At 36.0% G+C, this 17,305-nt stretch overlaps 2 long non-coding RNA genes across 2 annotated transcripts in view; one reads left to right on the top strand and one right to left on the bottom strand.

Annotated features, from left to right (window-relative positions):
- Positions 1-17,305, top strand: part of LOC141554311 (uncharacterized) — a 125,454-nt gene that overhangs the window by 18,564 nt on the left and 89,585 nt on the right. The gene's annotated exons all lie outside the window — the stretch shown is intronic.
- LOC141553195 (uncharacterized) lies at positions 11,384-16,904 on the bottom strand. The gene is made up of 3 exons (XR_012485307.1): positions 16,818-16,904; positions 15,766-15,935; positions 11,384-14,321 (listed from the first exon to the last, which is right to left on the bottom strand). It is a non-coding gene; the product is annotated as an uncharacterized LOC141553195 (long non-coding RNA).

The following is a 17,305-nucleotide window of genomic DNA, read 5'->3' as shown; positions in this document are numbered from 1 at the left end:
CATAGGTAATTTTTTTTACAACATTATCCCTTGTACTCCCTTCTGTTCCGAGTTTTTTTCCCTCCTTCCCTCCATCCCCTCCCCTAGATGGCAGGCATTCCCATACATATTAAATATCTTATAGTATATCCTAGGTACAATATATATGTACAAAACTGAATTTTGTTGTTGTTGTTATTGCAAAGGAAGGATTGTATTTGGAAGGTAAAAATAATCTGGGGAGAAAAACAAAACAAAACAAAACAATGCTCACAGTTTACACTCATTTCCCAGTGTTCCTTTTCTGGATGCAGCTGATTCTGTCCATCATTGATCAATTGGAATTGGATTAGCTCTTCTCTATGTTGAAGATATCCACGTCCATCAGAATCCATCCTGATACAGTATCATTGTTGAAGTGTATAATGATTCCCTAGTTCTGCTCGTTTCACTCAGCATCAGTTGATGTAAGTCTCTCCAAGCCTCTCTGTATTCCTCCTGGTGGTCATTTCTTACAGAACAATAATATTCCATAACCTTCATATACCATAATTTACCCAACCATTCTCCAATTGATGGGCATCCTTTCATTTTCCAGCTTCTAGCCACTATGAAAAGGGCTGCCACAAACATTTTGGCACATACAGGTCCCTTTCTCTTTTTTAGTATTTCCTTGGGATATAAGCCCAGTAGTAGTACTGCTGGGTCAAAGGGTATGCACATTTTGATAACTTTTTGGGCATAATTCCAGATTGCTCTCCAGAATTGTTGGATTCTTTCACAACTCCACCAACAATGCATCAGTGTCCCAGTTTTCCCACAGCCCCTCCAACATTCATCATTATTTGTTCCTGTCATCTTAGCCAATCTGACAGGTGTGTAATGATACCTCAGAGTTGTCTTAATTTGCATTTCTCTGATCAATAGTGATTTGGAACACTCTTTCATATGAGTGGAAATAGTTTTAATTTCATCATCTGAAAATTGTCTGTTCATATCCTTTAACCATTTATCAATTGGAGAATGGCTTGATTTCTTATAAATTAAAGTCAATTCTCTGTATATTTTGGAGATGAGGCCTTTATCAGAACCTTTAACTGTAAAAATTTTTTCCCAATTTGTTACTTCTAATCTTGTTCATATTAGTTTTGTTTGTGCAGAAATTTTTTAATTTGGTGTAATCAAAATTTTCTATTTTCTGATCAATAATGGTCTCTAGTTCTCCCTTGGACACAAACTCCTTCCTCCTCCACAAGTCCGAGAAGTAAATCATCCCATGTTCCTCCAATTTATTTATGATTTCGTTCTTTATGCCTAAATCTTGGACCCATTTTGATCTTATCTTAGTATGTAGTGTTAAATGTGGGTCCATGCCTAGTTTCTGCTATACTAATTTCCAGTTTTCCCAGCAGTTTTTGTCAAATAATGAATTCTTATCCCAAAATTTGGGATCTTTGGGTTTGTCAAACACTAGATTGCTATTTTTATTCACTATCTTGCCCTGTGAACCTAACCTATGCCACTGATCAACTAGTCTATTTCTTAGCCAATACCAAATGGTTTTGGTGACTGTTGCTTTATAATACAGTTCCAAATCAGGTACAGCTAGACCACCTTCATTTAATTTTTTTTTCATTACTTCCCTTGAAATTCTCGACCTTTTGTTGTTCCATATGAATTCTGTTGTTATTTTTTCTAGGTCATTAAAATAGTTTCTTGGGAGTCTGATTGGTATAGCACTAAATAAATAGATTAGTTTAGGGAGTATTGTCATATTAATTATATTCACTCGGCCTATAAAAGAGCACTGAATGTCTTTCCAATTATTTAAATCTGACTTTATTTTTGTGGCAAGTGTTTCATAATTTTGCTCATATAATTCCTGACTTTCCTTTGGTAGATATATTCCCAAATATTTTATACTATCGACCGTTATTTTGAATGGAATTTCTCTTTGTATCTCTTGCTGTTGGATTGTGTTGGTAATGTATAAAAATGCTGAGGATTTATGTGGATTTATTTTGTATCCTGCAACTTTGCTAAAATTCTGAATTATTTCTAATAGCTTTTTAGCAGAGTCTTTGGGGTTCTCTAAGTATACCATCATGTTATCTGCAAAGAGTGATAGTTTGATTTCCTCATTTCCTACTCTAATTCCTTGAATCTCTTTCTCGGCTCTTATTGTCAAGGCTAGAGTTTCTAGTACTATATTGAATATTATGGTGATAGTGGGCAACCTTGTTTCACTCCTGATCTTACAGGGAAAGGTTCTAGTTTATTGCCATTACATATGATGTTTACTGAAGGTTTTAAATATATGCTCGTTAATATTTTAAGGAATAGTCCATTTATTCCTATACTCTCAATCATTTTTAGTAGGAATGGATGTTGGATTTTATCAAATGCTTTTTCTGCATCTATTGAGATGATCATATGGTTTTTATTAATTTGATTATTAATATGGTCAATTATATAATTGTTTTCCTAATATTAAACCAGCCCTGCATTCCTGGTATAAATCCCACTTGGTCATAGTGTATTATCCTGGGGATGATTTTCTGAAGTCTTTTTGCTAATATCTTATTTAAGATTTTAGCATCAATATTCATTAAGGAAATTGGTCTATAGTTTTCTTTCTCAGTTTTTGATCTACCTGGTTTAGGTATCAGAACCATGTCTGTGTCATAAAAGGAATTTGGTAGGACTCCTTCAATCCCTATTTTCAAATAGTTTATATAGCATTGGAGTTAGTTGTTCTTTAAATGTTTGATAGAATTCACATGTAAATCCATCTGGTCCTTGGGATTTTTTCTTAGGGAGTTGGTTAATAGCTTGTTCTATTTCTTTTTCTGAGATGGGACTATTTAGACTACTTACTTCTTCCTCTGTTAATCTGGGCAAGCTATATTTTTGAAGGTATTCTTCCATTTCATTTTAAGTTATAAAATTTATTGGCATAAAGTTGAGCAAAGTAGTTCCTAACTATTGTTCTAATTTCCTCTTCATTAGTGGAGAGTTCTCCCTTTTCATTTTCAAGATTAACAATTTGCTTTTTCTCTTTCCTTTTTTTAATCAAGTTTACTAAGGATTTGTCTATTTTGTTGGCTTTTTCCTAGAACCAACTCTTAGTTTTATTAATTAATTCAATAGTTTTTTTTAACTTTCAATTTTATTAATCTCACCTTTTATTTTTTGAATTTCAAGTTTTGTGTTTGTCTGGGGGTTTTTAATTTGTTCCTTTTCTAGCAATTTTAGTTGTAAGCCCAATTCGTTGGCCCTCTCTTTCTCTATTTTATGCAAGTAGGCCTGTAGAGATATAAAACTTCCCCTTATTACTGCTTTGGCTGTATCCCACACATTTTGGTATGATGTCTTATTATTGTCATTTTCTTGGGTGAAGTTATTAATTATGTCTATGATTTGCTGTTTTACCCAATCATTCTTTAGTATAAGATTATTTAGTTTCCAATTATTTTTTGGTCTATTTTCCCATGGCTTTTTATTAAATGTAATTTTGATTGCATTGTGGTCTGAAAAGGATGCATTTACTATTTCTGTCTTACTGCATTTGATTTTGAGGTTTTTATGCCCTAGTATATGATCAATTTTTGTATAGGTTCCATGAACTGCTGAGAAGAAAGTAGACTCCTTTCTCTCTCCATTTAACTTTCGCCAAAGATCTATCATATCAAACTTTTCTAGTATTCTATTTACCTCTTTGACTTCTTTCTTATTTATTTTGTGGTTTGATTTATCTAATTCTGAGAGTGCAAGGTTGAGATCTGCCACTATTATAGTTTTGCTGTCTATTTCTTCTTGCAGCTCTCTTAATTTCTCTTTTAAGCATGTAGATGCTGCACCACTTGGTGTGTATATGTTTAATATTGATATGTTTAATATTGATACTGCTTCATTATTGATACTACCACCCTTCCTTATCTCTTTTAATTAGATCAATTTTTGTTTTTGCTTGATCTGAGATGAGGTTGGCTACCCCTGCTTTTTTGGCTTTGCCTGAAACATAGTAGATTCTGCTCCACCCTTTTACTTTTAGTTTGAATGTATCACCCTGTTTCAGGTGTGTTTCCTGTAAACAACATATAATAGGATTCTTACTTTTAATCCAGTCTGCTAACTGCTTCCTCTTTATGAGGGAGTTTACCCCATTCACATTTATGGTTAGAATGATTAATTCTATATTGCTTGCCATCCTGTTAACCCCTGCTTATGCTTTTCTCCTTTCCTTCCCTCTTACCCCCCTACCCAGTATTAAACTTGTGAACACTACTTGCTTTTCACAGACCTCCCTTTTTAGTATCCCTCCCCCACCTTAAAGTTCCTCCCCTTATTTTACCCCTTTTCCTCACAATTTCTGTATTCCCTTCCCCTTAGCTTACTCCTTCCCTCTCACTTTTCAATGAAGTGGAAGAAGTTTCACCATAAATCGAATATGTCTATTGATACACACTATGTTCATCTCCCTCCTTTCTTTCTCTCAGATATAATAGGTTACCTTTGCCTCTTCATGAGATGTAGTACCACCACTTTATACTTTTTTTATGATATAATTTCCTTTCCACTTCTAGTTTTTAGGACAATTTATACATATGTTCTTTACATATTTTTATGGCAGAAGTATAGTTCTCAAGATTTCTTTTTACCTTTTTAGAAATCTCTTGAGTTCTGTATTTGAAGATCAAACATTTTATGTAGGTCTGGTTTTTTCATCAAGAATAGATGGAATTCATTTATTTCGTTAAATGTCCATCTTCTTCCCTGGAAAACAATGCTCATTTTTGCTGGATAAGTTATTCTTGGCTGCATACCAAGTTCCTTAGCCTTTTGGAATATCATGTTCCAGGCCCTTCGTTCTTTTAATGTGGATGCTGCTAGATCCTGGGTTATCCTTATTGTGGGTCCTCCATATCTGAATTGCTTTTTTCTAGCAGCTTCCAGTATTTTTTCCTTTGTCTGATGGTTCTTGAACTTGGCCACTATATTTCTTGGTGTTTTGATTTTAGGGTCCCTTTCAGTAGGTGATCGATGAATTTTTTCAATGTCTATTTTACCCTCTGTTTCCAAAACGTTTGGGCAGTTCTCTTTGATAATTTCCTCGAAAATAGTGTCCACGCTCTTTTTTTCCCCTCAGATTTTTCAGGGAGTCCGATTATTCTCAAATTGTCTGTCCTGGATATGTTTTCTAGGTCTGTTGTCTTTCCAATAAAGTACTTGATATTCTTTTCAATTGTTTCATTTCTCTGGTTTTGCTTGACTACTTCTTGGTTTCTCCTTGATTCATTCATTTCTACTTGTTTGAGTCTAATTTTCAATGATGTATTTTCTTCACTCACTTTTTTTATATCTTTTTGTAATTGTCCAATTGTGTTTTTAAGTGAGTTTTTTTCTTCTATGGAATTTTTTTCCATTTTATCCATTTTATTTTTTAGAGAGCTGTTTTCTTTATCCACCTCACTAATCCTGTTTTCCTTGGAGTTGTTTACCTTTTCCAGTTGACTAATTTTGTTTCTCAATGATTTGATTTCTTTATCCACTCTGTCTTCAAATTCGTGGGATAACTTCTCCAGGCTCTCTTGCCAAGCTTCCCTTTCCTTTTCCCATTTCTCTTCTCTCTCTCTTGTGAGAGCCTTTTTGATTTCCTCTATGAGAGTTTTGTGTATTGAGGAGCAGATCATATCCCCCTTAGGGGATTCCTCTGGGGACAGTCTGTTTTTAGTCTCCTCAGTATTTGAAGTCTGCTCTCTCTCCATACAGAAGCTGTCAATGGTTAGAGCCCTTTTGAATTTTTTGTTCATTTTGTCAAGAGCGGAATCGAAGAAAACAAATTGGCAAGAGAAACAATTGGTGTGTTTTGAGGGGGATGGGGCTGGATGGTGTTAATGGGCTTCTTCTATGGACTGGGGGTAGAACAGCAGAGAGCCACTAAAAGGACAATGATGGCTGCGCTGTGTCTGTGCTCTGAGGCTCTGAGAACAGGAGTCACTCAGGGTGGGGTTGGGTGTGGCCAGGTTCTGAGAGAGACGCTTTCCGGGGTTTTAATCTTCACCTCCGGTGTTTACACCTTCTCTGCTGATCCTGGCTTGCTGCCAAGATGGAATATCCACACTGGGGTAAAAGTCTTTTTGCAGAAATGGCAGAGATTGTACCCCTCCCCTCTCTGGTCTGAGCTGTGTGAGCTGTCTGCCTCGCTCTGGCTGCCTGCCCTCAGTCTGTGCCCAGTCTGTTCATCCCCTCCCCCGAGCAAACACAGACCTTTTCTGGCGAATTTCAAGGATGTCTTCTCTTGGTGATTATTTGTGGGTTTCTTTTCCAATCAAGCATTAATTCCAAGGCTTGTCATGAAGTAAGTCCTGAGAGAAAACACAGAGCTCAAGCAGCTGTCTGCCTCCACACCGCCATCTGGGCCGGAAGTCCTATCATAAACTTTTAATTTATGTTTCCCTAGAGAACTGATATACAAGCTGATATGGAATTCAAAGCCGTCATTGTAAATGTTCTGTCCCTCTAAAATTTCTTGGGGGCAGGTTTCTTAGGGAGCTTCTGGAGGCAGCCTTCCTTTCAGTTTAGTTTAATAATCCCAAATGCTAAAGTTCAGATCCTCTATTGTGTCCTTCAAAATTCTGAATATTTTTCTGTGGCCCAGTTAGCTTTAGTAGAGGCCTATCTCTCTCCTTGGTTCCCAGATGAGCTCTTGTCTGAGTGTCTCCAGCCAGCACAAAGGTAGACTTCAGAATGAATTCTTGACTCTGAATCTCCTAGAGTGTGAGAATCAGACTCCTCCTCAGAGAGTGGGTTTGTGAGTACTCCCTGTGCTTCTGGGAACTTCTTAAAAATATGCTCTCCTAAAGGTGTGAAGTCTAATTGTGAACCAATGAGCAAACTCCTTTAAAGGTATGAACTCCTTTACAGGTATGAACTAAGTACATAAGTACCAGGTAAGAATCCTAACACATCATCACCTTTAAAATAAGTACTTAAATGCTAATTAAGAAGTGGTGGAAGTTGTGGTATATGAATGCTTATGGAATATTATTGTTCTGTAAGAAACGACCAGCAGGATGATTTCAGAGAGGCCTGGAGAGACTTACATCAACTGATGCTGAGTGAAATGAGCAGGACCAGGAGATCATTATATACTTCAACAACAATACTATATGATGATCAATTCTGATGGACGTGGCTCTCTTCAACAATGAGATGAGCCAAATCAGTTCCATTTGTATAATAATGAATAGAACCAGCTACACCCAGCGAAAGAACTCTGGGAAATGAGTGTGAATCACTACATAGAATTCCCAGTCCCTTTGTTTTTGGTTTTTCTTTCTCAGGTTATTTTTATCTTCTTTCTAAATCTGATTTTTCTTGTGCAGCAAAATAACTATATGGCTATGTATACATATATTGTGTTTAACATATACTTTAACATACTCAACATGTACCTGCCATCTAGGGGAGAGGATGGAGGGAAGGAGGGGAAAAGTTGAAACAGAAGGTTTTGCAAGGGTCAACGTTGAAAATTTACCCATGCATATATCTTGTAAATAAAAAGCTATAATTTAAAAAAAGAAGGAAGAAAGAAGAAAAAAGAAGAAAGAAGGAAGAAGAAGTAGAAGTGGTGGGAAACAGGACAAACACCTGCAACTTTTTTTTAGCTATCACTGTTATTATAAAGTCTCAAGTCACAATTAAAGTATAGTTTAAGGTTATATTCCCATGAGAGCTTCTTCATTCAGTCAATTCCACACACAACAATGTCAAAAAAGAGCTCAAAACTTCAGCCCAAATCTATGCAAAGCTTTAATGACACTAGATTAGATGAGGTTGCAGTAGAGGTAAGGGAATTAAAGATAAGATTTATATAGATATATATACGTATACATATAGACACATATACATGTATGTGTGTATATATGTGTGTATGTGTGTGTGTCAATATACACACACACACACATATATATACATATATATATATGTATATATATATATATACATATATATATATATACATATATATATATATATATATATATATATATATATATATATATATTGAGGTTTGGTCCAGGGCAGAGAGCTGTGGGAACCCCTTCTGGTCAGTGCAGGTCCTTTGTAAAAGAATTTACGACTTTACGACTTCCTCAGTGGCAAGGTCCCTGACAAAGAGAGATAAAAGTCCTAGCAGAGAAATCTTGGCAGAGAGAAATAAACAAGGGGTGTAAAGAAAACCTGGCAGAAAGATAAAGAGGGGGTTATGCTGAAAAAAAGGGCGCCTTCTCAGCGGGCAGAAGTCCTGACAAGGAGAGGTCCCTTGGCCTGGCCTGGTCCTGCTTTGACCCTCTGCTAAAACCTGTTAGGGAAATGGAGGCTGGCAATGAGAAGAGAATGCCTTCTCAGTGGTCAGGGTCCTAGCAGCTAAGCAAGCTGCTTTGGGCATTTTGCCAGGTCCTGACAGAGAAGTAGGTGAGAGAGAGAAGGAGGGGTTAATGCTGGAAAGAGAATGTTTTCTCAGCAGGCCTGGGATCTCACAGGCCACCATACCAAGTTGAGAGAGGGATTCCTTGACAAGGCGTGGTCCTGCTTTGGCCCTCTTGGAATAATTGAGCCAGAAGCTGCCTCTTTTATCTTGGCTGGGAGCTGGGGGCAGTTGAATAAAAGTTTTAGTTGAATAAGGTTACTGCCCCCAGGCCTAGATTTCCAGTAGAATGGGACAACTTACTAGGGGTAGTCAATTTCCAGCTCAATAAAGGTCAATAGAAATCTGGATCTCCAGCTGGGCTAAGTAGGAGTGGTCCAGGTCTCTACTAGTCCCACCCAGGTAACTGAATGAAACCACTTTATCCTGATTCCCAGGGCTGGTCTTTCTAAGAGGCAAGAGTTCAAGGAGAATTCCTCCCCTTCAAGGAGTTTCTCAAGTGCTTCACCTCATGGTCCCCCCCAAGTCAGGACAGTCTTGGGGTTCCCCCATCACACATATATATACATATACATACACATATCTGTATGTATGTATGTATGTGTATATATAGTTGTTGCTGTTGTTTGTCCTTCCTTCTGGAAAATAAGCCATAACATCAGGAGAGTGATGGCTTAACTTTTGCATGGATTGGATTTAAGTGAAGAAGAGATGTATTAAGTCAGAGCAATCTGAGTAAAATGGCAAGACAAGAGTCTAGACAACTGATAATAGCCTGGCTGCGATAGGTAACCTTGGCCTTTCTAAAATAAAAGCTTCCCCTGGTCTCAGTTAGTCTGACACCATACCCATTCAGGGACTAAGGGCTAGATAAGAATTGAGACAAAGAATGGCCCAATTGACCATCACAAAGATAACTGTCTTGGAGGGGAATTGGCCAGAATAGAAAACAAGTGCTACTCATTCTAAGACATTTGAAAGCTAAACAGTGAGCTCTTGAAACTTGGTTTAGGACTATTATTAACCATTCAATGAAATCCAGAATGATTTGGGTAAAAAGGATTAAACAACTCCATTTAAAACACAATGGCTTTTTAAAAGCCTGTTTTTTAAAGCTTTATTTTTAGAAGTCAAAATGAAACTGTAAAGGATAAAAAAAAAAAAAATTGTCCTAGCTTTCTGAAAATAACTGAAGGAGGAAGAAGTGGATGAAGAGGAGAAGAAAGAGAAGGAAGAAAAGGAAAAGGAAGAAAAGAAAGTGGATGAGGAGGAGAAAGAAGAAAGAAGAGAAGAAGGAGAACATCATGGTGGTAGTCATGGTAGTGATTGTGGTTGTGATAGTGGTGGTGGTAATATGTGGTTTTCTGGGAGGACTGAGTTAGCACCTTGGATACCTTAGAATTAGCCGGAGTGAGGATAAGTAAAAGTACTTGGTCTTTATTCTTGGTCTTTAGGGGTAGAAATGAAGGGAATGGACATGGAGGATCTCTGAGATCTTCTTTCTCCTCATCTACCACCGAAGTCTTACTCCACCCCCTAGTCCCTCCTACAATTCTCTGTATACACCAAAAGATCGAGCCAGCACAGAATAGTGGGAAGGACTATTTTCCAAGCATACGCTAATAAGGTATTGTCTAATGGGTAGTTAGCCTTAAGTACTCAGTTGTCTGACCCCAGTGCATCAACTCAAAGAGTTTCAGCCTTTTACAATTTTCTAAGTTAGTATATGTCCAGAAGAGATCCTTATGTATGTTTCAGTGTCCCCCTAGTTTCTGTTTTGCATTTGACACTACTGTTGTACACAATTATAAATTTTTATAGTGTAAATTTGAATACATAACAACCTCAAGGGATCCATTATTTACACTAATTGGAACCTAGTTATAAATTACTTTTTAAAATATATAATACAAAAGTATATGATAGAAATTAATTTATAATCCTTTTTTCTTTCCATATAAACATACACACATACATATATATGTATATATTTGTGTATATGTGTGTGTGTGTGTGTGTGTGTGTGTGTGTGTGTGTGTGTATACATAAACATAAATAGTTAGGGATAGTTCTCAGAGTCAGAAAGATCTAAATGTAAGTCTTGCCTCTGACACATTCCTGCTTTTTGTTTCTGGGTGAGTAGCTTAAGCTTTAACTCTTTATATATATATATATATATATATTTTTTTTTTTATAATATTATCCCTTGTATTCATTTTTCCAAATTACCCCCCCTCCCTCTACTCCCTCCCCCCGATGACAGGCAATCCCATACATTTTACATGTGTTACAATATAACCTAGATACAATACATGTGTGTAAATACCATTTACTTGTTGCACAATAAAGCTTTAACTCTTTAAAATTATCTGACAGTTACAAATGTGTATTTTTTCAATGAGAATTCCGTTCAGAAGTGAAACCACAGATAGAGTCCCTCAGAAAGGTCAGGAAGTATTTCTTTTTTTATATTAAATTCCAGCATCTCCTTCCCTCCCTACATGGAACCAGGACACTTCTCTAAGATCCTACAATGATGGCTCATCATTGTAACACTTGATTCTCCAATCCTGTACCAATGGAGTCCTACCAGTCTGGGAACCCTCCAACCATAAAGGCAGCATCGGACTGTGGCCTAGTGTCTGAAGGTCAGCTTCCTTTTCAAAATGGAGATGCTCATCACCAGTGATGCATTTCTTCCTGAGCAGAACAATTCATAAGGAACCTTGATCTAGTGCTGTATGAGGGGCTTTGATCTACATCACTGGGGACAAGTTTTAATAGAGAAGGATGGGGATCCTTTGAATCCTGAATTAAGTTCAGGGAAGGGGAGTTCAGGAATGTGATGACTTAATTAAGCAATATTGATTTAATATTAATCTGTTTCATTTAAATGGAATAGTATTTTAATATTAATACAGAAACTATTCCCTATCATCATTTTTCTGAAATTCCTAAAAATATTTTTGCTATTGCAATGATCTAAAGTGTTTAAACTTGAAAAGAACAGGTCAGATTGCTCAGTTGGAAAGGACCTTCTGGACCAGTGGCAAAGGAGTGAATGGTCATGTTCTCTTAAAACAGGAGGAAGATATCAAGAGGAGAGGGCCAGCTTAGTAAGAACTTTCTGGTTTTTAATGATAATTTTCTGGATTTTTAAAAGTAAATACATTTCATAATAAACTTAGGGAGAGATAGTGTGATACACTAGATAGAGAAATATTCTTGGAATCAGGAAAACGTTGTTTCCAGTCATCTCTGATATATTTGTTGTGTTTACCTGGACAAGACATGTAACTAACTTCTTAGTGCCTTAAACAACTAGTTCCCTAAGACTAGTTTATGAATCAGTTGCTGAACTGTCTTGATAAAATGATCACTAGGAGTTTCCTTATCAATAAATTCATAAGTTCAGAACTTTCCTACCTGCAAACAAAAACAACTGCAACAACAATTTAAGAAAGATATGAATAAATACAAATTATTGAATGAAGTAAAAAATGAAGAATCAAGGTTTTTAAAAATTGAATATAATTGTTGTGCTGGACTTGATCATCAAATATCAACATTTACTTATACATAGAAGAACAGATAAGAGGATTGTACATAAAACTAAGGAATTCACTGCATACAGTTTGCAATTTTTCAATTGCAATTCACTGTTAGTTTTAAAGCTATCTTGTCAATTTCCTGAATCTTCTATTTTCCTTTGGTGCATTTTTGAAAAATATACAATGACCTTCTTTTTAAAAATCATTTCTTTCTTTTTTTGTTTTTCCATTCCTATCACTAGTCTCTCTTCCTCCTTTATTTCCACAAATTAAACAACATAACCTCATAACAAATAAGAATAGTCAAGTAAAACAAATTCTTACACTGACCATGTTTGAAAATATGTCAAGTCCATCAACTAATGGGAGGTGAGAAGCCTGTTCCAGTTTTATCATTGTTCTTCTGAAGTCATGGTTCCATTTGAACAGCAAAGTCTTGGAGGGGGGTCTTGGAAATCAGGATCCTAACCTAAGCAATGAATCTCTGATGTCTCTGGAAGATATTCTGTAGGAGTGTCAGGGTCATAGAATATACTACTAATTGTCCCTGAAAAAAGATCGCAATGACTGAGTTATGCCATGAGGTCCTTTCCAACTGAGCAATCTTCTGGCCTGTTCTTTTCAAGTTAAACATTCTAGATCATTGCAATAACAAAATCTTTTTAGGAATTTCAGAAAAATGATGATAGGGAATAATTTCTGTATTAATATTAAAATACTATTTGTTTTAAATGAAGCAGATTAATATTAAATCAATATTGCTTAATTAATGAATGAATCATTAATTTTATATTGGCATTTCATTTTTTAAATAGTAAGTATAATTCCTTCTCACACTGTAATAAGAAATATTTCCTGTATCTTATTTTGTCAAAATATCACTGTGAATCAGGAAGTATGATGAAAACTAAAGCAAAAAGTAATTAGGTGGCAAAGAATTTTATTAGAGATGAGGATTGGGTGGTAAAAGAGAAATATATTAATCTTTTGCTGCTAAGTGGGAATAATCTCAAGTTGGAATGGAGAAAGGCTTGTTCGTGGATAAAAGATACGTATGGAACATAAGATTATAGAATTTAAAGTTGAGATCCTAGAGATGCTTTCTCTAATCACAGAGGAAACTGAGTCCTTCAACCATATGTAAAGTACTAAGGATGCAAAGATAATGAATTATTATTCCAGTAAGTGAGTAAGCACGTTCCCTAGAGATTAGAACTGCTTCATTGTGATTTTTGTTTTCCTAGCACCAAACAGAACATTGTGCATAATAAGCACTTAATAAATGTTCGTTGAATTGATTTAAGGCAATCTGCTCTCAAAGAACTTTCACTCTATTAGATGATTTCCCAGAATGCTGAGAGGTTGAAGCAGTCATCTAGTTTGAGCTATATGAAACAGGAAAGCCCCCTTTCCCCCCAGTAAATTAACTGACAAGTAACAAGCTGAACCGCATCATCTTCAGATAGTCTATTCCCCTTTAAGACAGATCTTAACTGTTAAGAAGTCTTTCCTGTTATCAAGTCTAAATAAATTAACTAAAAATAAATTAATTAGATTAAAACTTCTTTACCAATTTCTACTTGTTCCTCCTTGTTCAGCCCTTTGGGACTAAAAAGAGAAGTCTTATCTATTTTTCAGGTACTTGAACACAGGTGTCTCCTCTCATCCCATTTCAGACTTATTTTCTCCAGGCTAATTATGCCCAGTTCCATCATAGACTCAAGGGCCTGCACTGTCCTGGTTATTCTCCCATGGACACTTTCCATCTTGTTAAAATCTTTCTTAAGTAATGAGATCTGAACATAGTACTCCAACTGAGGTCTGAATAGGACAGAGTAAAATGGGACTTTTTTGGTTGTTACCGATCCTGTTGATTCATAGTTTTTAGCCCACTAAAACCCTTCAATATCATAATTTCTGTTGTTTGCCCTTCCTTTTGAAGAGGAGGAGTGTCTTCATGGGATGATGCCTTGATTCACAGGTGAATTGGATTTAAGGGGTTGGAGTTAATTGATGCAAAGTCATCAATCTTACTCTGTCTTCCAAGGTCTAGTGACAAGACAAAAATCAAGATGGCTGGCAATGGCCCAAGATGCAATGAATGACCTTGGAGACTTTGATGTCTGAGCAAACTCCAAGTGCTCCACTCATTGATAGGCTCAAGGCACATCAATTAGCCATAACTTAGTTTAGCCTGTTGATCAAGATGATTTCATGGTTTCTGTATATGCTATAGCTTCTTGAAGCCACAGGTGAGAGTTGGGTGAAGGTGAACAGCCCTGAAATGAGTTCAACAGTCCTCATTCCAGTTGTGCTAATCCTCTTTGAACATGCGATTTAACCCAGTATCATAATAAATCCTAAGAAAAGAATGATGAGAAGACGGTGAATATTTTAAAGGCATAAACTTGCAAGTATATAGCATATAAAAATCCTAAATTAAAAGTGATGCCAGTAAATAGTTTCATCTAAATTGTTAGATGCCAAATGACTAAATTAGTATGACTTCTTTTAACCCTTAAGTTATATATTTCTTAATTTTTATTTTAATTGTGGTTTTTATTTATTTTACATATTTGGATTCAATAGATATGAACACAAATGATTAACAAAATTCTTCCTTGAATGGGTTCACCATCCATCCACTTTAGACATCCTATGGTGCTTTGGTCATTTATATTTTCAAAACACTATGTAGACTGCATGTACTATTGGTGTTCCAATATTAATGTATGTCATTCCCTCTATTTGAATCATTAATGGTTTTTAAAATAGTATTGCAATAAGAAAATTATTTTTTAAACTTTTGTGTGTTTGGATTAATGTTTGCTATCTAATAGTGCTATGTGTAGTGTCCTTTGATGGTATAAAGGCCAAGTGATTTATAAGAATGATTTATAAATTTTATATTTTATTTTATATCATACCAATTTTTTTTACTTGCTAAGTTTAAACATTGTTTTTTATTAAAGCTTTTTTAGTTTTCAAAACATATGCATGGATAATTTTTCGACATTAACCCTTGCAAAACTTTGTATGCCAATTCCCTCCTCCCTTTCCTTATTCCCTTTCCCAGATGGCAAGTAATCCAATATATGTTAAAGATGGTAAAAATATGTTATGATCTATAAATTTTTAAAGAAAATCAGATTTAGAAATGATTGAAATCTCAAGTAGATTTTAACCACTGGAACTGAAAAGAATATGATAAGAAGTCTAAAACCTGACTTTTCTTTATCTTTTCAAAGCTTATGTGATTCCAATATTTTTCATTGTTTTCTTTAGAATCAGCTTAAGTATTCTAATAAATAATATACCTACAATAGCTTTCACTTTTCAGTTTTCAAATTTTGTTTCTTTTCAAATTCTTCAAATATTTAATATTTTTGTGCTACTTTTTACAAGCTATTCACATACCATAACTTTCTTGTATGGCTCTCATTTCTTTTTTTACTTTTTCCTCTAATGTTCTCATTTGATTTAAATAACTTTTTTTACTCCTTTTAAATCTTTTACTTTAATTCTTCTGGGAATTTTTGTTGGTCTTGTGTTTTTCTTTGAGGATTTGCTTACAGATGTTTCTAAGGCTATTTGAATACTAACATCTGTGATATGAGGGCTTGCCAAGCCTTTCAGGGCTGTTTATCCATTTTTGGTGTCTACCTGATACTCAATTCTTACCTGAGACTCCAAGAAACTATGGCTTGTAAAACTGTCTTGGCAGATGATTAAACTTAGCTGAAGATAACGGATGTGACTCAAACTCATTGATGAGTTAGGGGGATGTAACAAATAAAGACTTACCCCCAGTGGAATGGGTGGATGAGAACAATTTCTTCCAATAGCTATGAAGGTGATTGAAGCTGGTGCTATGGAAAGCTTAGAGTTTGGTTAGACATCAAGGTCATCCACCCCATCCCAGGCCATCTGCAATCATCTTGACTTATGTCTTTTGCCACTGGACTTGGGTGACTCTGGAAGAAAGCATAAGGTTAAGAATTTTATGCAACTCTTGTCTCACTTAAATCCAGTTCACATATGAACCAAAACATCCCTTTCTTCAAAAAAGTACAAACTGTTAATATCATCATATGTTTCCAAGTCATTGCATTTTCTGTATTTTTTTTTGAGCTTCCCTATCACCATAGTAGTAGATTTTTATGATCAGGTTCTTTTTTGTTTGTTCATTTTTTAACTGCCATCTTGACTTTGAACTTTGTGTTAGAAATGGGCTTTACTCACTGGGAAAAGAGCAGGGAGAAGAAATGTCTGGCTTGCCCTTCTGTCTTTTACTTTCACAGCACATTTTGGAAAGCTGTAATTTTTTTGGTGCTGTCCAAGTGGTGTGATCAAGGACCGGGTTTGTTACTGCCCTCCTGGTTTGAACTCTGCAAATTTCTAAACCAGTTTGGATCTCTTGTATGTGGTTAAATTTCTGTACAATGCTACTGGACTCAGTTATAGGTCACTCATTGGAAGGCTCTACAAGTTCAGGACAATTGAACTGATGTCTGCCCCTTGGTTTGGTCTCCTTTCAGATTTATTCCACTGCAAGCTAATGTGAGGGTTATAACTGAATCTTCTTCCTGCTTTTGGGCTCAGAACCACACAGCTGTGTATCTAGAACTTGTTCCTTACTTCTTGCAGAGGGAGGTCTCCTGTTGCCACATAATTCTGTCTGCCCTAAAACTGTGACAGAGGTAATGGGTGACAGAGGTGCCATGTGGTACTCTTTCCTCCTCCCAGGGCTAAGTCAGAAGTCCCTTGGGCTCTCTTTCTGCCCAAGTCTTCCATGTCCTCACTGTCTTTGGGTGCTGGGCTGCTTTCAGATACAAGTATGACTGCCACAACTTCACCTGTTTATCACTGCTGGATCTGCATTGCACTCCAAGTCAGTCCTGACCTCAGTGTCCACAGACTTGTTTGTCTTCCTAAGTTGCTTTGGGCTGGAAAAGAAAATGATGACTCATTTTGACTTTTTCCTGCCTTCCCAAATTAGAATTCAGTTTGGCATTCTTTATTAGTCATTTCAAGGAGGATATGAAGGAGTTAAGGCAAAAAAATTGCTAGTTCTCCCTCTGCTCTCTTGATTCCACCTTTTATACATTTTCATTTAGTACCTACTATGTGTCAGATGATACAGTGGATAGGATAGAAAGTAAACTTTGAAGTCAGGAAAATCGAGGTTCAGGTTTAACCTCAGACACTGGTAACTGTATGACCATGATCAACTGACTTAACTTCCCAGTGCCCCAGGCAATCAATCAGCCTACAAATATTTATTAAGGACCTACTATGTGCCAGAACTACTGTTAGCCCAGAGAATACAAGCACAAAAACGAAA

The sequence above is a fragment of the Sminthopsis crassicaudata genome, chromosome 2 (assembly GCF_048593235.1).
Source record: "Sminthopsis crassicaudata isolate SCR6 chromosome 2, ASM4859323v1, whole genome shotgun sequence".
Classification (NCBI taxonomy): Eukaryota; Metazoa; Chordata; class Mammalia; order Dasyuromorphia; family Dasyuridae; genus Sminthopsis; species Sminthopsis crassicaudata.
The sequence above is the reverse complement of the archived record's forward strand: the minus strand, read 5'-3'. Positions and strand labels throughout refer to the sequence as shown.